The sequence below is a fragment of the Oryzias latipes genome, chromosome 2 (assembly GCF_002234675.1).
Source record: "Oryzias latipes chromosome 2, ASM223467v1".
In the NCBI taxonomy this organism is placed as follows: Eukaryota; Metazoa; Chordata; class Actinopteri; order Beloniformes; family Adrianichthyidae; genus Oryzias; species Oryzias latipes.
The window spans coordinates 7,451,195-7,467,127 of record NC_019860.2 but is presented as its reverse complement, the minus strand read 5'-3'; positions in this window follow the sequence as shown (position 1 = coordinate 7,467,127).

Below are 15,933 nucleotides of genomic sequence, written 5' to 3'. Positions count from 1 at the left end.
AGCGCTGTTGTGACGTCATCATACGGTATCTCATTATGATGCTCAGATTTGACTACAAAACACATCGGAGACTAAATAAACTTTGATCACATTTTTTTTAATTGTATTCCTGAACTACAGTAATAGATAAAGAAATGACTTAAGTGAAAAAAGAAACAAAAATTTAAAGAACATTTAAAAGCAAAACAACTATAATACTGACTATAAAAAAGAGAATAATTATGAGTTTAAATAGACATTAAACTGTATTCAATAATAAAAGACAAGCAATTATTTTGAAATTCTTATTAGAGTGAAAAGAAAACCAATAGAGAAGTTTCCTAAATTTCAGTAAAATTTGATTAACAATTTCCTAAAGCATATAAATGACAAACTCAGATCAGAGTTCTGCTCTCTGATCCAACAAAACCACCTTCATTTGCTCCTGGTTTCTTCTGTCATCGGATCAATGTTGCGGCTTTAGAAGCAAATTCTTTTTCTTTACTCTAGGATGGAAAGTCCTGGAAGAAAATTCTGTACCCGAAGACACTTGGATCTAAATGCTTAGACTAGAAAGAGGACGTCAAATGCTCTGGACGAAAAGAAATATGCAGCTAGAATTTTCATTGACCTAACACTTGTGTACGGTGGCCCTGAAGTGCAAACCATTCAACAAATCACTCGATACAAAAACATTTTTAAGATCACAGCAACAATTTAAAAAGCGTATTACATTTTAGAAAACAAAACAAAATTTCAGAAACCAAAACATAAAAAAGAAAAAAAAGAAAAAAAGATTTCAGAAAACAAAATTAATTTCCACAAAAAAAAGAAATATTACAAAATGAAAACATTTCAGAAAAAAAATTAATTTCCAGAAAACAAAATGAAATAAAAAAAATGAAAACATTTCAGAAAAACAAAATGAAATATTAAAAAATGAAAAACATTTCAGAAAAAAAATGAAATATTAAAAAATGAAAAACATTTCAGAACACAGAATGAATTTCCAGAAAACAAAACGAAATCTTCAAAAATGAAAAACATTTCCAAACCGGAAGAAGCAGGTACTATGGGACAACGCTGATTGGATGATGATGTTTGTCGATCATTTGAACTGAAAAGTATTTTAAATGAAGCGACGACGGATTTTATCGTCCAAACAACAATGTACCATGATAATTCCCGTATTTCCCATTTACATATTAAATCAAAAATGCAGCAAACAGATAATGAAGGTTTAAATTATTTTTTGAATATTTCGTCTGAAGCAGAACGGTCACCCGGAAGTAGTTTGTGTGGATGACGTCCGTTCTGCAGGTAAACAATGAAAGGGACGGTAAAACGTTAACATAAACGTTAATCTTTGAATATTTAGCGGATGTGATGACAGAACGCACACAGAAATATCAACACCAACCAGGTTTACAAATGTTTCGAAATGTCGTGAGAGGATTCTGTCTAAAGCAGCAGCTGCGAAGAAACAGGTGTTAAAGACGGCGCACATCATCAGGAAATGCAGTCCCGCCATCCACAGATAAGGTATGGAGGCACATTTGTTTGATCTAATAAATGTAGCGTTAAACGTGATTTCTAGGTGGGTGTTTACAGACAGATCCAAGATCCTTCAGTCATACGTTAATGACAGGTTACCTCATCAGCTGGAGAGGGGGGGTCACGTGGGCAGGATTCTCAGACAGGTGTACCAGCCGCATAAATCAGCAAAGCTGTCAGGTAAACTGCAGCAGTTTGTGTCTCAGAATAACATTTATGAATGCTTCTTATTCACACTATTAAGATCTGTGACTTTAGAGTGTGTCAGTGCACAGAAACATGACAGTAAATGACTGGATGTGCACATCATCAGACATGTACAGGTGTGTAACTAAAGGTGGCAAAGTCTGTAGTGTAAAATAAATCTTTAAAAAAAACGTTTTAGTCTTTCAGGCAGAGGAGGAATACCAAATTGTTTTAGAATGTATTTTTTATAAGACTGAAATAATGTATTTTATTCTGAGTTTGGTGTTTTGACCCCTCCCTAATGAATTTCTGGTTTAACCCATTTTCTCCTCATTTTGATGAACTCAACTTTTTCCTGAATGAAAGATGAACGGCAGCCGATGTTTTTCTGTCAGGGATTTTTAATTTATTAATTTATCTCTGTCAGGGATTTCAAGAGCTGGAGCTGGAGTCCAGTGCAGAGAAAGCTGCAAGCATGTACGAGCAGGAACTGGGGTCCCTTACCTGTGCATCTTCCTCTGGATGTGATGCTGAGCAGCAATGTGGACAAACCTTTCCTGACATGACTCTTTTTGATATAGTTGTTAAGCACAAACAGACTTTTCCCAGATGCATTTTTTCCTCTAATAAATGTGACTGACAGGTACGCTGAGTAAATGCTGAATGTAAACGGAACATTTGATTAACTGCATGAAGAAGCCCATAAAGGAAAATCCACAACTGTTTCTTTGTTTCTGTTACTGAATAACGTATTCATGTTAAGTTTTCAATAAATATACTGCATTGCTATGAAACAAATTTGTTTATTTTCATATCCATTATTACAATCCTCACGTCAGCATTCAGTTTTGTCATTGACAAAGAAACATTTCTAAACAACAGCTTTGAAAATCAAACATCATCTTTGTTAATAAAGCTTTAAAACCTAAAATGGTAAACATGGAAAAACTCCTAAATGAAGCAAGCCTAATATGAACATTTTAAACTGGAGTTTTGCTTAAAGGAACATTAAGTTGTTTGGAGTTGTACAAGTGTTTGATGCGATTCCTCAGATGTGATTTCCAGATCATCAGCCCGACGCTAAAGGCAGGAATTGTGCTTCGTTTTTCACTCCCCACTGCATCATTTACAACTAATCAGGCTTATGCAGCAGGTTAAAGACGTTTTTTTAAAGGACCTGCAATTAAAAAAAAAAAAATAGATATTAAGGTTAAATAATATTTATTGATTACATTTCACACAAATCATGGTGACTTGCCTGTACACTGCACAATGATATGAATGACTTTAGTCTTCTTGTATTCCCATGTAGAGCTGCCATCTGTTCTTCTGCAGCAAAAACCTTTCTGGAACTTCGCTTTGAGAAACTTCACCTGCAGAAATATCACATGTTAATTCAATTAAGTATTTTATAAACTTTAAAGTTCATTTTTAAGTTTCAGTATATGTGTATATGCATGGTTCTAAAATATACAATGCACTTAAATATTATTTCCCATAAGAACTTGTTTACTGATTTCAGTCTTAAAGTCGATTTTTAGCAACACTGATGCCATATAATTACTGTAATTACTGTATAAATCACAGAATCAGGCTGGCTCGGAGCTTTTTCTCTCATGTTGTCACCGAAAACGGGAACAGCTATCATGTGAAGACGGTTCGTCTCCATCGGGTTCTTTTTGCGCATGCGCAAGATAAAAAGAAATTATCTTTTCAAAGCAGCACTTTAACATCCTAAAATTAACATCCTTAGAGACATGTGACTGACAAAAGAAAAGATCACAGAATTGATTCTTACCTAAAGATGATTGACAGCGTGAACCTCGCAGCCGTAGACATTAGCGCACAGCGTTCAAAGTAAAAGTGCTCACAAACTACTTCCGGGTGACCGTGTGTCAGGCGAAATGTTAAAAAAATAATTTTAAAGTTCATTAACAGTTTGCTGCATTTTTTATTTGATATATAAATGGGAAATACGTGGATTATTATAGTACATTGTTGTTTGGACGATAAAATCCGTCATCGCTTAATTTAAAATACTTTTCAGTTCAAATGATTGACAAAAATCATCATCCAATCAGCGTTGTCCCATAGTACCTGCTTCTTCCGGTTTGGAAATGTTTTTCATTTTTGAAGATTTCGTTTTGTTTTCTGGAAATTCATTCTGTGTTCTGAAATGTTTTTCATTTTTTAATATTTCATTTTTTTTTCTGAAATGTTTTTCATTTTTTAATATTTCATTTTTTTCTGGAATTTTTTTTCCTTTCTGAAATGTTTTTTAATTTTTAATATTTCATTTTTTTCTGGAATTTTTTTTTTCTGAAATGTTTTCATTTTTTAATATTTCTTTTTTTCCTGGAAATTAATTTTGTTTTCTGAAATGTTTTTTTTTTTTGTCATTTTTGTTTTTCAAGTTTTGGTTTCTGAAATTTTGTTTTGTTTTCTAAAATGTAATGCTGCTTTTTAAATTTTTTTTTTTTTTTTTTAATTGTTGTGATCTTAAAAATGTTTTTGTATCGAGTGATTTGTTGAATGCTTTGCACTTCAGGGCCACCGTACTTGTGCTATCCTAGGCACTTTAACGTTGGGAGTTGGGTCATCTAGACCAAGATAAAATCATGGATGAATTACAACAAAATATCTTTGAACTTAGATAAAACCAAAGTATATTTTTTGGTAACTACAATGACAATACCAAGCTCTGAGTTGAAATAAATAATTTCCCAATTGAAAGTGTTACAGAAATCAAATTCTTAGGGGTTGTTATCGATGACAGACTAAATTGGAAGCAACACATCAGACACATACAAACTAAAGTCTCAAAAAGTTTTTCAATCGTAAATAAATCTAAACATATAATAGAATACAACAGTAGATATTTATTGTACTGCTCCTTCATATTACCATATTTCACCTACTGTATAGAAATTTGGGGGAATAATTACAAGAGCTCACTGCATCCTCTCTTTTTACTTCAAAAACGAGCCGTCAGAATTATACATAAAGCCGGATATCTTGATCATACAAACAATCTATTTTCTCAATCTAGACTTTTGAAAACTGCATGACCTTGTTGATTTTTACACTGCGCAATTTTTATACAGAGCCAGTTGGAAATCGTTACCATTCAACATCCAAAAACAGTTCTTAGAAAATGAAGGAGGCTACAGACTGAGGGGATGTAGGAACTTCAAAGAAAAGTTTCTGTGTGTCAGTGTGTGGCACTAAACTTTGGAACGGGTTAAGTAATGAGCTCAAACAATGTTCAAATATCCAGATATTCAAGAAAATGTATAAAAACACTGATTTCAGGATATGAAGATATGAGTAGTTAAGGATCAACAGGTGTTTGAATAATTCCAAATACATGTGTGAACTTGATTGTGGTGAAATAATCAAAGACATTTACTTACAACCAATGAGTATTTCATTGTGTAATGTGCAATAATGATTCCTAAAATGTTTGAATTATAACCAATACGCTATTGATTTTCTTTACTTAATCTGCAATGCTATGCAATAATCACTGGTTTATTTAAGATCAAGAACAGGGGTGAAGGATGTCATCGAGAAAGTGATTGAAGCCAAAGGCAAGTGGGCAGGACATGTAGCCCGAATGAAGAACCACGAATGGGCTAAGAAAACAACAGAATGGACTCCGTGGGACAGGAAGAGAGGAAGGGGAAGGCCGAAGAAAAGATGGAGAGATGACATCAAGCAGAAGGCAGGCAGCATCTGGACCGAGAGTGCCCAAAACCGTGATGAGTGGAGTAAGATGTGGAGGCCATCCGCCAGCAGTGGGGTGACAGGCTGCTGCTGCTGCTGATGATGATGATAAATGATTATCAATGAATATTACATAATGGTTACAGTTACTGTTTAATGCAATTATGAATACATATTTCCTGAAGATAATCAATCATTACCAGGCACTGGATTTTGTTGTTTGAAAAGAATCTATCGGATCAAAACTTAATTGCAAAAACTGTAAAACTATCAAATGAATTAACAGCAGGGGTGGATTACATAAACTTGCTTCATCCCACTCCTTTTCAAGCAATAAATCAGGCTCTACTTGGCTTTAGTTAATGACCACTGTATTCAATCAAATAAATTTGATTTAAATGACTTTTTTGTTTTGTTTTGTTTTCTGTCTTTTTAAAATATGCGTTTCAACATTTCTATAATGATATTAATAAATGTGTGTAAATTCTTTATTGCTTTGACTATAATGTTTGAAATAAAACAATAAATCAAATTAAATCAAATTTGAGTGAGGGTCACCCACAGAAAGCTGTTTTCAATGTCATCTCAGACTTGGAATCCCATTTGATCCTGAGGGTTACTTTCCTGGAGAAAAAAAACTTTACTTCCTGGTTTCAGTGACAGCAAATGTTCCTTAAAATCTGACCCCCTAAATGCTCCAATAACAGCTCAGCAGAAACTCTGGTCTTTCTTACTCCTTTCAGCTGCTGCCCACTGTTCCCCTCTGAATCAGGAGGGAGGAGCTCTCATCTGTTCTACCCACCCCATCTAGAAAGACATCAGCACCACCTGAACATTCCAAAGCTCTTTTCCAACCCATTTCTACTGAGAAGGAACAAAACACATGAAGATTAGAACAGCTGGAACAGGATGAGGCGGAAGGCTAAAGATTCAAGTCTGTTTGTGAGTCAAAGATGGAATGAAGACAAAAATCAATAGAAAACACAGAGTTGATTCAAAAGAGCATTTATTAGATCCAAACAGGCTGCAGGAATTTTACTGACAGCTTTCAGTTTGAAGAAGACTTTTGACACTAAGATGCAGTTCTACAAACAGCCAGCAGGTGTCTCCAATGCAGTTGGTGTTGTTGCAGCAGCTGCATTAACCCTTGTGCTATCCTAGGCACTTTGACATTAGGAGTTGGGTCATCTAGACCCACTTGACAGTGCGCTGAACTATTTTCCTCAATGATTTGTGAACCTCACTGGTGTCCATGGATTACATGAAATCCTTCCACCTTTATCCGCCTTTTTCATGGTAGGGAGAACACGTCAATGGTCATCTTGACCCCATAGGATAGCACAAGGGTTACAGTGATTCTCTGCATCCAGAGGCTGTCATTCCTCACTAAGATCCACCCTGTTTATTCATGCCCTCTGGAGAAAACAGGCTTTCTGCTCAGAAAGTTTCAGACATTCTAGAAAATGAGGAGATTCAACTGGATTTAGGTGAAACTTCTTGAAAAACTGCAGCTAAAAATGCTGTCAGCATGAAAAAGAACAGAGTTTTACCCACAAAACACCAAAGAAAAAGGAAGTTCAGAAAACTGTGGAAAACATCAATCAACCAAAACTATGAGTCTTTAAAAGGAGTTTTGCTTTAGAGTCTTCCTCTTAAAAATCACCATAGGTGACAATCGCTGTCCATTAGCATGGCAGCCAAGCACAACAGTAAAAGCTGACTGTTCGTGCTCCGTTGTGCGTATCGCCACTGTTCTGGTCCCCTTTTTCTCGACAGTGTTACTCATGTGGCTGGGCTTAATGTGTCTGTTAGCCATCTTTTCACTGTAGTAGGGGTGGAAGATGGACAGCTTTTATCGTAATCCGCTGGAAGTTGCTGCGCCATCGTAGTCCTTCCTCGGATGGAAATATGATGGCGTTTCATAAAACGAAAACACCAAGATGGACCTCCATGAAAATGTTGAATTTTCATTTCATCTGCAAGTGTTGATGCTTTCAGTCGAATGGTGACTGTAGAGACGTTTCTCCCAGCTGATCTCTGATCATTAATCCATTGCACCAGTCGGTCTTCCAACTCGGGCCACCTCGCCTTGTTTCCACGGAAACTCAGCTGCGTCTTCTTAACTTGCCGGAGTTTGTTTTCTAGCTTCCTCCAATTGCGAACCATGGATTCATTAATTTTGAATTTTCTGGCAGCTGCTCGATTCCCATGTTCCTCCGCGTAGCTGATAACTTGCAGCTTAAATTGTGCTTCATAAGCGTGTCTCTTTGCAGGTGGCATTTTCAGGGTTTCCATAGTGATATTGTGATCACTGTTTTCTTGGTCTGACTCTCCATCTGTAGTTGATGTTGATTCTTCTTGTTGGTTTCTTTCTTCATCCAGACTATCCGTTACATTAAAGCTCTGCTGATTGTTTAGATCTGCTTCACTGTTCTCATCTTTCTCATAAGTGGGAATCTCCATCAAGGTATCAGTCTCCTGCTTCAGATCAAGCTGATCTTCATCCTGACTGATACAGAGTTCCTCTGATTCCTGTTTACTCGAGGAAAGTTTTGTTTCCCTCCATTCTTCTTCAGTCTGTGGAGGTTCTAGATCCTCTTGCTCCTCTTTAATCTGTTGAGGTTCTGGTTCCTTGTGTTTTACTCTGAAGTTCCTGGTTTGCTGGCAGCAGAGATCCTCTTTTTCAGTCACCCAGCGCTGGGGGAGGACTAGAGGGACACAAAAACAACAAGGAGACTTTTATGATTTACAGAACCTTTGTGGATTGTTAAGCACCAATAAGCTATTTACAATTCACAGACAAAAGTCCGCAAGGACTGGAATGGGAGCAGAGACGGAGATCTTGTTATTTTTTTTGTTTAAATTGTTTCTCACAAAAAGTGTACTATATGAAAAGCTTTGTGATGCATTGTCATGGTAACAGCTGTTGAGCTTGTGTAGTAGGCTTATAAATATAAAATATATCCTTATTACGATATCAAGTCGTGCATGTTGCATAAGTCGGGGGAAAATTGCAATAAGTGGTAACCTTTAAATGTGCTAAAACAATCTTATGGCAGCTTGAAGTATGTAACAAATCTCTTTATGCATTTGACCATCGGGTTGGAGCCCTTTCACGTTAAATAACTGCCACCTATGTAGACGAGGATCATTTGCAGTGTAATTTAAGTTATGTTTATATATATAGGGCTGCACAATATGAGGAAACCTGTGATATGCCACATTAATGACAACCAAAAACACAATGTCCATTTCCCTGCAACAGTTTAATTTAGACCTCGTCTACACAGGAGGCAACCATTTAAATTAAAGGGCCCCATCTGATTGCTGAAATCCATAAATTGATTTATTTGATTCAAATACACTCAGAAACAAACACATAGTAGTGTCTGATTAGGCCGAGTCAATGAACACTCATGGGATCATGTGTGACTTGTGTTACTGGCATCTGCACTTAAGGTGCTCAGTAGGGACTTGAAGACACCGGGGTGTGGTTCCAGCAGCACAAGCAGCTGCTCCAGATGCCACTTGTAGACATTGGAATCTGTACACAAGTGGCATCTGGACAGTTGTGGACAGATGTACACAGATGTACACATTGGACACTCCAGCAGACAGGCTGTAGGTAATGACCATTCCAGAGTGTGTCCTCTATTGTGAGCAGCCTGTCGTGTGTCATGCAATCATCATTGTTTTCCGCATGTCAATCAAAATCACCAATGATTGACATCTTATTTTACGTGATAATAAAAATGGAGAAACATCTTCAATAAAGCGGGGGTTGGTGGTCTGTACACAGTGACAGTTAAGACAACGGGTCACCAAAAGCATGAAGCTCAAAGGGCTTCACTCCTTTGTAGAAGGTAACATACCTATGTGGTGGAGCTGAAGCTGTGGTTTCCAGATGACATCCAGCAGTCTGCGCTGACGACAGAGCTCCTCCTCGTACTGGACGATGGTTCCTTCACAGAGTCGGAAGATTTCTTCAGCAGCAGCAGCTAGTCGCTCGCTGATCAACTCTCTCAGAGGCTGAAGGGAAGACATGGTTCCTGCTCCGATCTTCAGCTCCAACTTCCACAATCATAGAAAAAAGGTCCAAACAGAAACTTTTCTCCTGTTTGGAGATTTTCCTGAATGTTCCTGTGATCCTGCAGGAGTCAGTTCTGCTCAGCCTGCAGACCAGAACAGAAAAGACTCTGGAAGCTCCCGCATGTGAAACTTCAAGACAAAGAATCCAAACAACAACATCTGATTGGTTGACTTTTGGAGGGAAAACTGCAACAGTCTTCTGTGATTGGTTCAGCCGTCCCCGCCCCCACTAGTCCACTGCACAGGGGGCAACATTCCAGGGGGGGTTGGAAATCTCACCTTCTATTGTTTCTGCCCCACTGGCTCTTTCACAATAAAGGCTTGTTGTAGCAGAAACCTGAATGGAACATCAGAATGGACTCAAACTGCTGCTGGTTTCAAAGCCTCGTTCTCAACTTCCAGCTGAACTCTTCATGAGTCTGAGCGTCTGTGACAAACTCTACAGTTGAACAACAGCAGTGAAAATCTCCATGGATGTCAACTGGGAGAGAATCAACACGAGATTTCCAAGAGTTTCTTCAGAAACTCCTCCCAGCTGTCAGGGAGGAAACAGGGATTTGGTTTATCCAGAGATGCTTTACATCAGAAACTAGAAGTCAAACCTGAAAGCAGAAGCTGCAAACTGAGTCTGTGAGGCAGATTTTCCAGCAGCACATCCTCCTCATCTGCTGCTGAGATGGAATGATGAAGCTCAGCTGCGGAACAGCAGGTTTCCTCTCACATGTTCCTGCTGCAGAAAACACTGTTTCATTTCAACTCATCCAAATCATGAAGGATCAACATGTTTGACTTAATTTACATAAAAAGAAAAGATGTCAAATTAATCTGTCCATACAGGAAAGACTGAATGAATCTAAGTTTTTACCAGATAGATAGAATTTTTTTTTGATTTTCTAGCTCACCTTTTCTCCAAAGATGAAGAAAATCAAGAAATAACCAATAAATGCCCATCTGGATCATTCATATATATATATATATATATATATATATATATATATATATATATGTATATATCTTCTTCCACTTTCGGCTTCTCCCATCAGGGGTCGCCACAGCAAACAAGTCGCATGGTAAATTTGGCAATGTTTTTTACGCCGGATGCCCTTCCTGACGCAACCTTCCCTAACCGGGCTTGGAACCGGCAGAGGTAGAGAGGGGAACGGGGAGCAGCCTGGAGTCGAACCCGGGTTTCACGGACGGAAGGTGCTGCAAACCAGCACGAGCTAAACTGGCTCCCATATATATATGTATATATATATGTATATATATATATATATATATGTATATATATATATATATATATATGTATATATATATATATATATATGTATATATATATATATATATATATATATATATATATATATATATATATATATATATATATATATACATATATATATATATATATATATATATATATATATATATATATATATATATATATATATATATATATATATATATATATATATATATATATATATATATATATGGGGTGTAGAGGGGGGTCCTGCAGATATTTCCTAAACAAAATAATTATTGTTATCATGACATTGACAATTAAATATTTGTGATTATATATTAGTCTTACTGAAATTCTTTTTTCTGTTATCATTTCATCATCGTCAGGGGCCTCTGTGGGTCCCCCTCAGTCCCAGAAGGTCCTGGCCGCAGTCAGCAGACCGAGGCGTGCTTCAATGTGGGCGGAGTTAAACGTAAATGGCGTATACTTATGTAGTTTTCTGGTGTCTGAACTCTGACAGAGGGAAGCTTTCACCTTTCTAGACCCTCTGCAGGTGAGCAGCTGCTGCACACAGGTGGTACCAACTCACCAAGTGCAGCTCCACCTGCAACACTTCCTGTTGTTGTTGGTGTAAGCTGTACGCCGCTGGTTAGAGCCTACAGTCACCACAAAATAAAGACAAAGATCACATAAGAGAAAGGGAGCGAGGGACCCTGTAATACAGGCTTGTCCAAAGTCTGGCCTGCGGCCAAACGTGACCAGTGTTCAAATTTTCAACGGTCCGTGAGTTCAATTCATCAAATCAGTCATCTGCAGCCCCCAGCACTTTCTAAGAAGTGTGTACGATTGCTTGATTGTGATTGCCTGAAAACGAGGGACGCTGCTTCAGGGATGAGTGGAAATTAGCTTTTCTTTTATTGAAACATAACAACTGTGTATGCCTCATATGCCAAGAGACTGAGGCTTTTTTAACCCTTGTGCTATCTTAGATGACCACACCCTTACATTGACGTGTTCTCCCTACCATGATAAAGGTGGAAAGATTTCATGTAATCCATGGACACCAGTGAAGATCACAAATCATTGAAGAAAAAAGGTTCAGCGCACTGTCTAGTGGGTCTAGATGACCCAACTCCCAATGTTAAAGTGCCTAGGATAGCACAAGGGTTAGGTCAATGAAAATATTAGCTGCACATTTCTTTTCGTCCAAAGCATTTTTAATCCTCTTTCTAGTCTAAACATTTAGATCCAAGTGTCTTCAGGTACAGACTTTTCTTCCTGGACTTTCCATCCTAGAATGAATAAAAAGGATTTGCTTCTAAAGCCTTATCATTGATCCGATGACAGAAGAAACCAGGAGCAAATGAAGGTGGTTTTGTTGGATCAGAGAGCAGAACTCTGATCTGAGTTTGTCAGTTATATGCTTTAGGAAATTGTTAATCAAATCTTACAGAAATGTAGGAAACTTCTCTATTGGTTTCTTTTCACTCTAATAAGAATTTCAAAATATGCTTGTCTTTTGTCATTGATTACAGTTTAATGTTTATTGTAACTCATGATTATTCTCTTTTTATTAGCATTATGACTCAAATAAAATTTCCCTATTTACAGGTACATCGAAAAGAATGAATTTCCTGAAACACTGTAAAATATTTTGACAGTTAAATTAAACAGTGAAATTTATATTGCATAGAATCATTACACATAGATCAAAATGTATGAATTATAATTTTTTTATGGTTGTAGGTTATATATGAAAAAGATAAAATAAAAAAACTTAGTATTTAGTAAGGATGGAGGGGGAAATTGATTGGACGATATATGACAATATTTCATCTGCCGATTCTATCCGACATTGATTTAAAATGCTGTCAAGACGATATTTATTTCATCATTTATGACCATCCTTTGCTTCTTACTCTTGTTTTTTCACTTAAACCCCTGACCACTAGTGGGCATCAAAGCACAGTGGGGCTCTGAGCAGCTCTACACTGCACCAAAAAAACAAGTTCTTGCATGAACCAGCTTCCTTATTTTTTTAATTGTCCTGTCCAACAGCTGAGCAAACAAATGAGAGCTGAAAGCCTCTTGTTTTGGACATATTTTACTGTTACATGAGGGGTTATGAACCTTTTGACATACCAGATGTATATTTGTATATTTCACATGAACCAGCTTCTGTTAAATGCTAAATGTTCTGTCGGCAACGCAATTTTTGTTGTAATGAGACATGCACTCCATAGTTTACTTGGGGTGGGTAACAAACCCAAACACCCTTCTGCCATGTGGCTGTTAGTTTCATATAAAAATGCGGATTGTGGTGGTTTATAACGGGCTCAGATAAGGACGAGTGAAGCAGTGAGCTGAGCGGCGGCTCATGAACGGAGCTTAGACAAAATTCTGTCGGTGATGTGGGCTAATGGTCTGCAGAACCTCAATGTGAGCTATGTGTACAATGCTCTGAAAAAAGGCCAAACGTCATAGCAATGAGTGGTGAACAGATTTCAGAAATATGTTCATTTTCTGAAGTCTAGTATGGAGGCCATCAGCCAGCTGCTCTGTACTTGCAATGAAGCTCAGGGTGTTTCTACCGCTGCTTCAGGTCATCTTCCTCTTTGGGTCTGGTGTGTGATCTTCCTCTTAACAGTTCATACGTTTTTTTTGAGGTTCACATCAGAGGATTTTGCTGTTTGTAACGTCACGGTCACTGAAGTAGCTTTAGGTACCTTTATAAGTGTGAGAAATTACCACATCCTGGTGGAAATTAAATTTGAATCTCCACAAATCTTGTAATAGAAATCTATAGTATTCTACTGACTTAGACTGCAAGACCATTTAAAGGCTCAAAATAATCTTTGCAATTTTTTTTTATTAAATTAGAGGATTAAGGGGGATCCCCAGGAGTTGAACAGTAAAACTTGTTTTCAAAATATTCAAATATTCTGAGACACGGAACTGTGGATTATTTTTTCCCAGATAAGATAAAATCATCAACATAAAACAGTTTTTTCAATCTAAAGGTGCAAGTCCTATATTAAATACCAGTTTATTTCTTGATAAAAGAAAATTGCTACTTTTTCACAATATTTCTCTCTTCTTAGGGAAACCGCTAACGTCTTTTTATTGCAGGAGTTCTCTGCAAAGTTTTCCTGTCTTTCTTAAATTAGTAATTTAAACTGAAGTCTTTACCACAAAAAAGCTCATTTCCTGTATGAGTTCTCATGTGTGTTTTAAGATTGTGCATTTGACTAAAACCTTTGTGAAATTATTTACAAGAAAAAAAAGTTTAATTGTTTAGATCTGCTTCATTGTTCTTATTTTCCTCATAATTAGGAATGTCCATCAAGGTATCAGTCTCCTGCTTCAGATCAAGATGCTCTTCATCCTGACTGATGCAGAGTTCCTGTTTGGCCTCTTTAATCTGAGGGTTCTGGTTCCCCCCATTTCTCTTCATTTTGTGGTGTTTGTGGTTCCTCCTGTTCATTTTCAATCTTTAATGGTTCTTGTTCCTGCTGTTTTTCTTTGACCCTTGTGCTATCTTAGATGACCCCACCCTTACTTTAACATTTTATTCCTACCATGACAAAGGTGGATAAAGGTGAAAAAGATTTCATGTAATCCATGGACACCAGTGAAGATCACGAATCATTGAAGAAAAAAGGTTCAGAGCACTGTCTAGTGGGTCTAGATCAGTGTTTTTCAACCTTTTTTGAGCCACGGCACACTTTAACCTTGACAAAAATCCCGTGGCACACCAGCATCCAAACAAATAGATAAATAAAATAAAAAGAAAAAGCTCAGTCTGTATTGATCTACAGCCGCTCTGCAATCTCACATGCATTTTTGTGATAATTGTTGCAGAAAACGCTGGAAGCTGCAGCTGTTTTTTCTAAAAGATGTATTAAAAATTAAGCCAAAAGATTCAAAAACTGTTTGATGTGTGTTCGTTGTTTTAAGACGTTAAGAGGAGAGACTCATTGTGCGCTGAGACAGTCACTTTACTGCATCATGGGAGATGTAGTGCCCGTAATCCGCCGACCGCAGAAAGAACAGCGTCTTTGAGCTTCATGGTTTTGTACACTTGTTCCACGGTCTGATACCAGATTCTGTGGAAAGCTACACCGCTAAAGACGAGCTTTAGCTGGTATTTTTGTTAGAACAGAGAGACTTTTTTGCGCTAAATCGAAACAAGGAAGTGAATACTTTAACCACTTCTGATTGGTCAGACTGATGACATGTGATTAAGCCTTCAAGAATGATTGGTGGAGACAGTTAAAGGGGCGGGACTTTTCCTTACAGTTATAGCTGCAGCTAAATCGCGGTATCCCGTTATTCTTATCAAAATGTCTTTAATAGAATCATATAAACACAAAGAAAAAATAATTTTATGTTATTTCACATTCTTAACTTCTCAGTGTTTAACCAGGGTTTGTTTGGATGAACAAAGAGCTGATTTCCTGGAGATGGTAATTGCTTTTAGATCAGTTAATGAGGGCAATTTCTCACGGCGCACTTGACCATCTCCCATGGCACACTAGTGTGCCGCGGCACACTGGTTGAAAAACACTGGTCTAGATGACCCAACTCCCTAACGTTAAAGTGACTAGGATAGCACAAGGGTTACGGAGTTGAACATCAAGAGGCATTACCAGACCAGACACTGAGATGGAACGGGACGAAAAAATGAAACAACCAGAAAGTTTTAGGGCACAGCAGCATTTTTCACAAGAACCTGTGAGTAAAATGAAAATGTTTCAAAGGAGCTATCAAACGAGAAGCACTGATAGAAAGGACCACAAACCTTTTACTGATGGGGGTTTCTGACAGACTGTGATGAAAATGGTTGAGAACATTCGTCCTGAGAAGCAGCAGCAGTTTGATCATGTTTGTCTGGAACACTGCGGTCCGGAAAACTGAAGACATTTCATCCGATCTTCAGAGGCAGTTGGAGGCTAAAGGAGCAGACTTTGAGTTTCTGTCATTAAGTTTTAAAGTATATCTAAAAGAATGAATTCCATGACAGTAAGTTTCTGTCATTTTAAGAGGAGAGGAGGATTTCTGCGTGATGACGCTCCAGACCGTCTGCAGACGGAGCTCAGTGAGCTGGAGGGTGACGTGGCCAGCCGACACCAACGGCTCCCTCTGGTCTACGT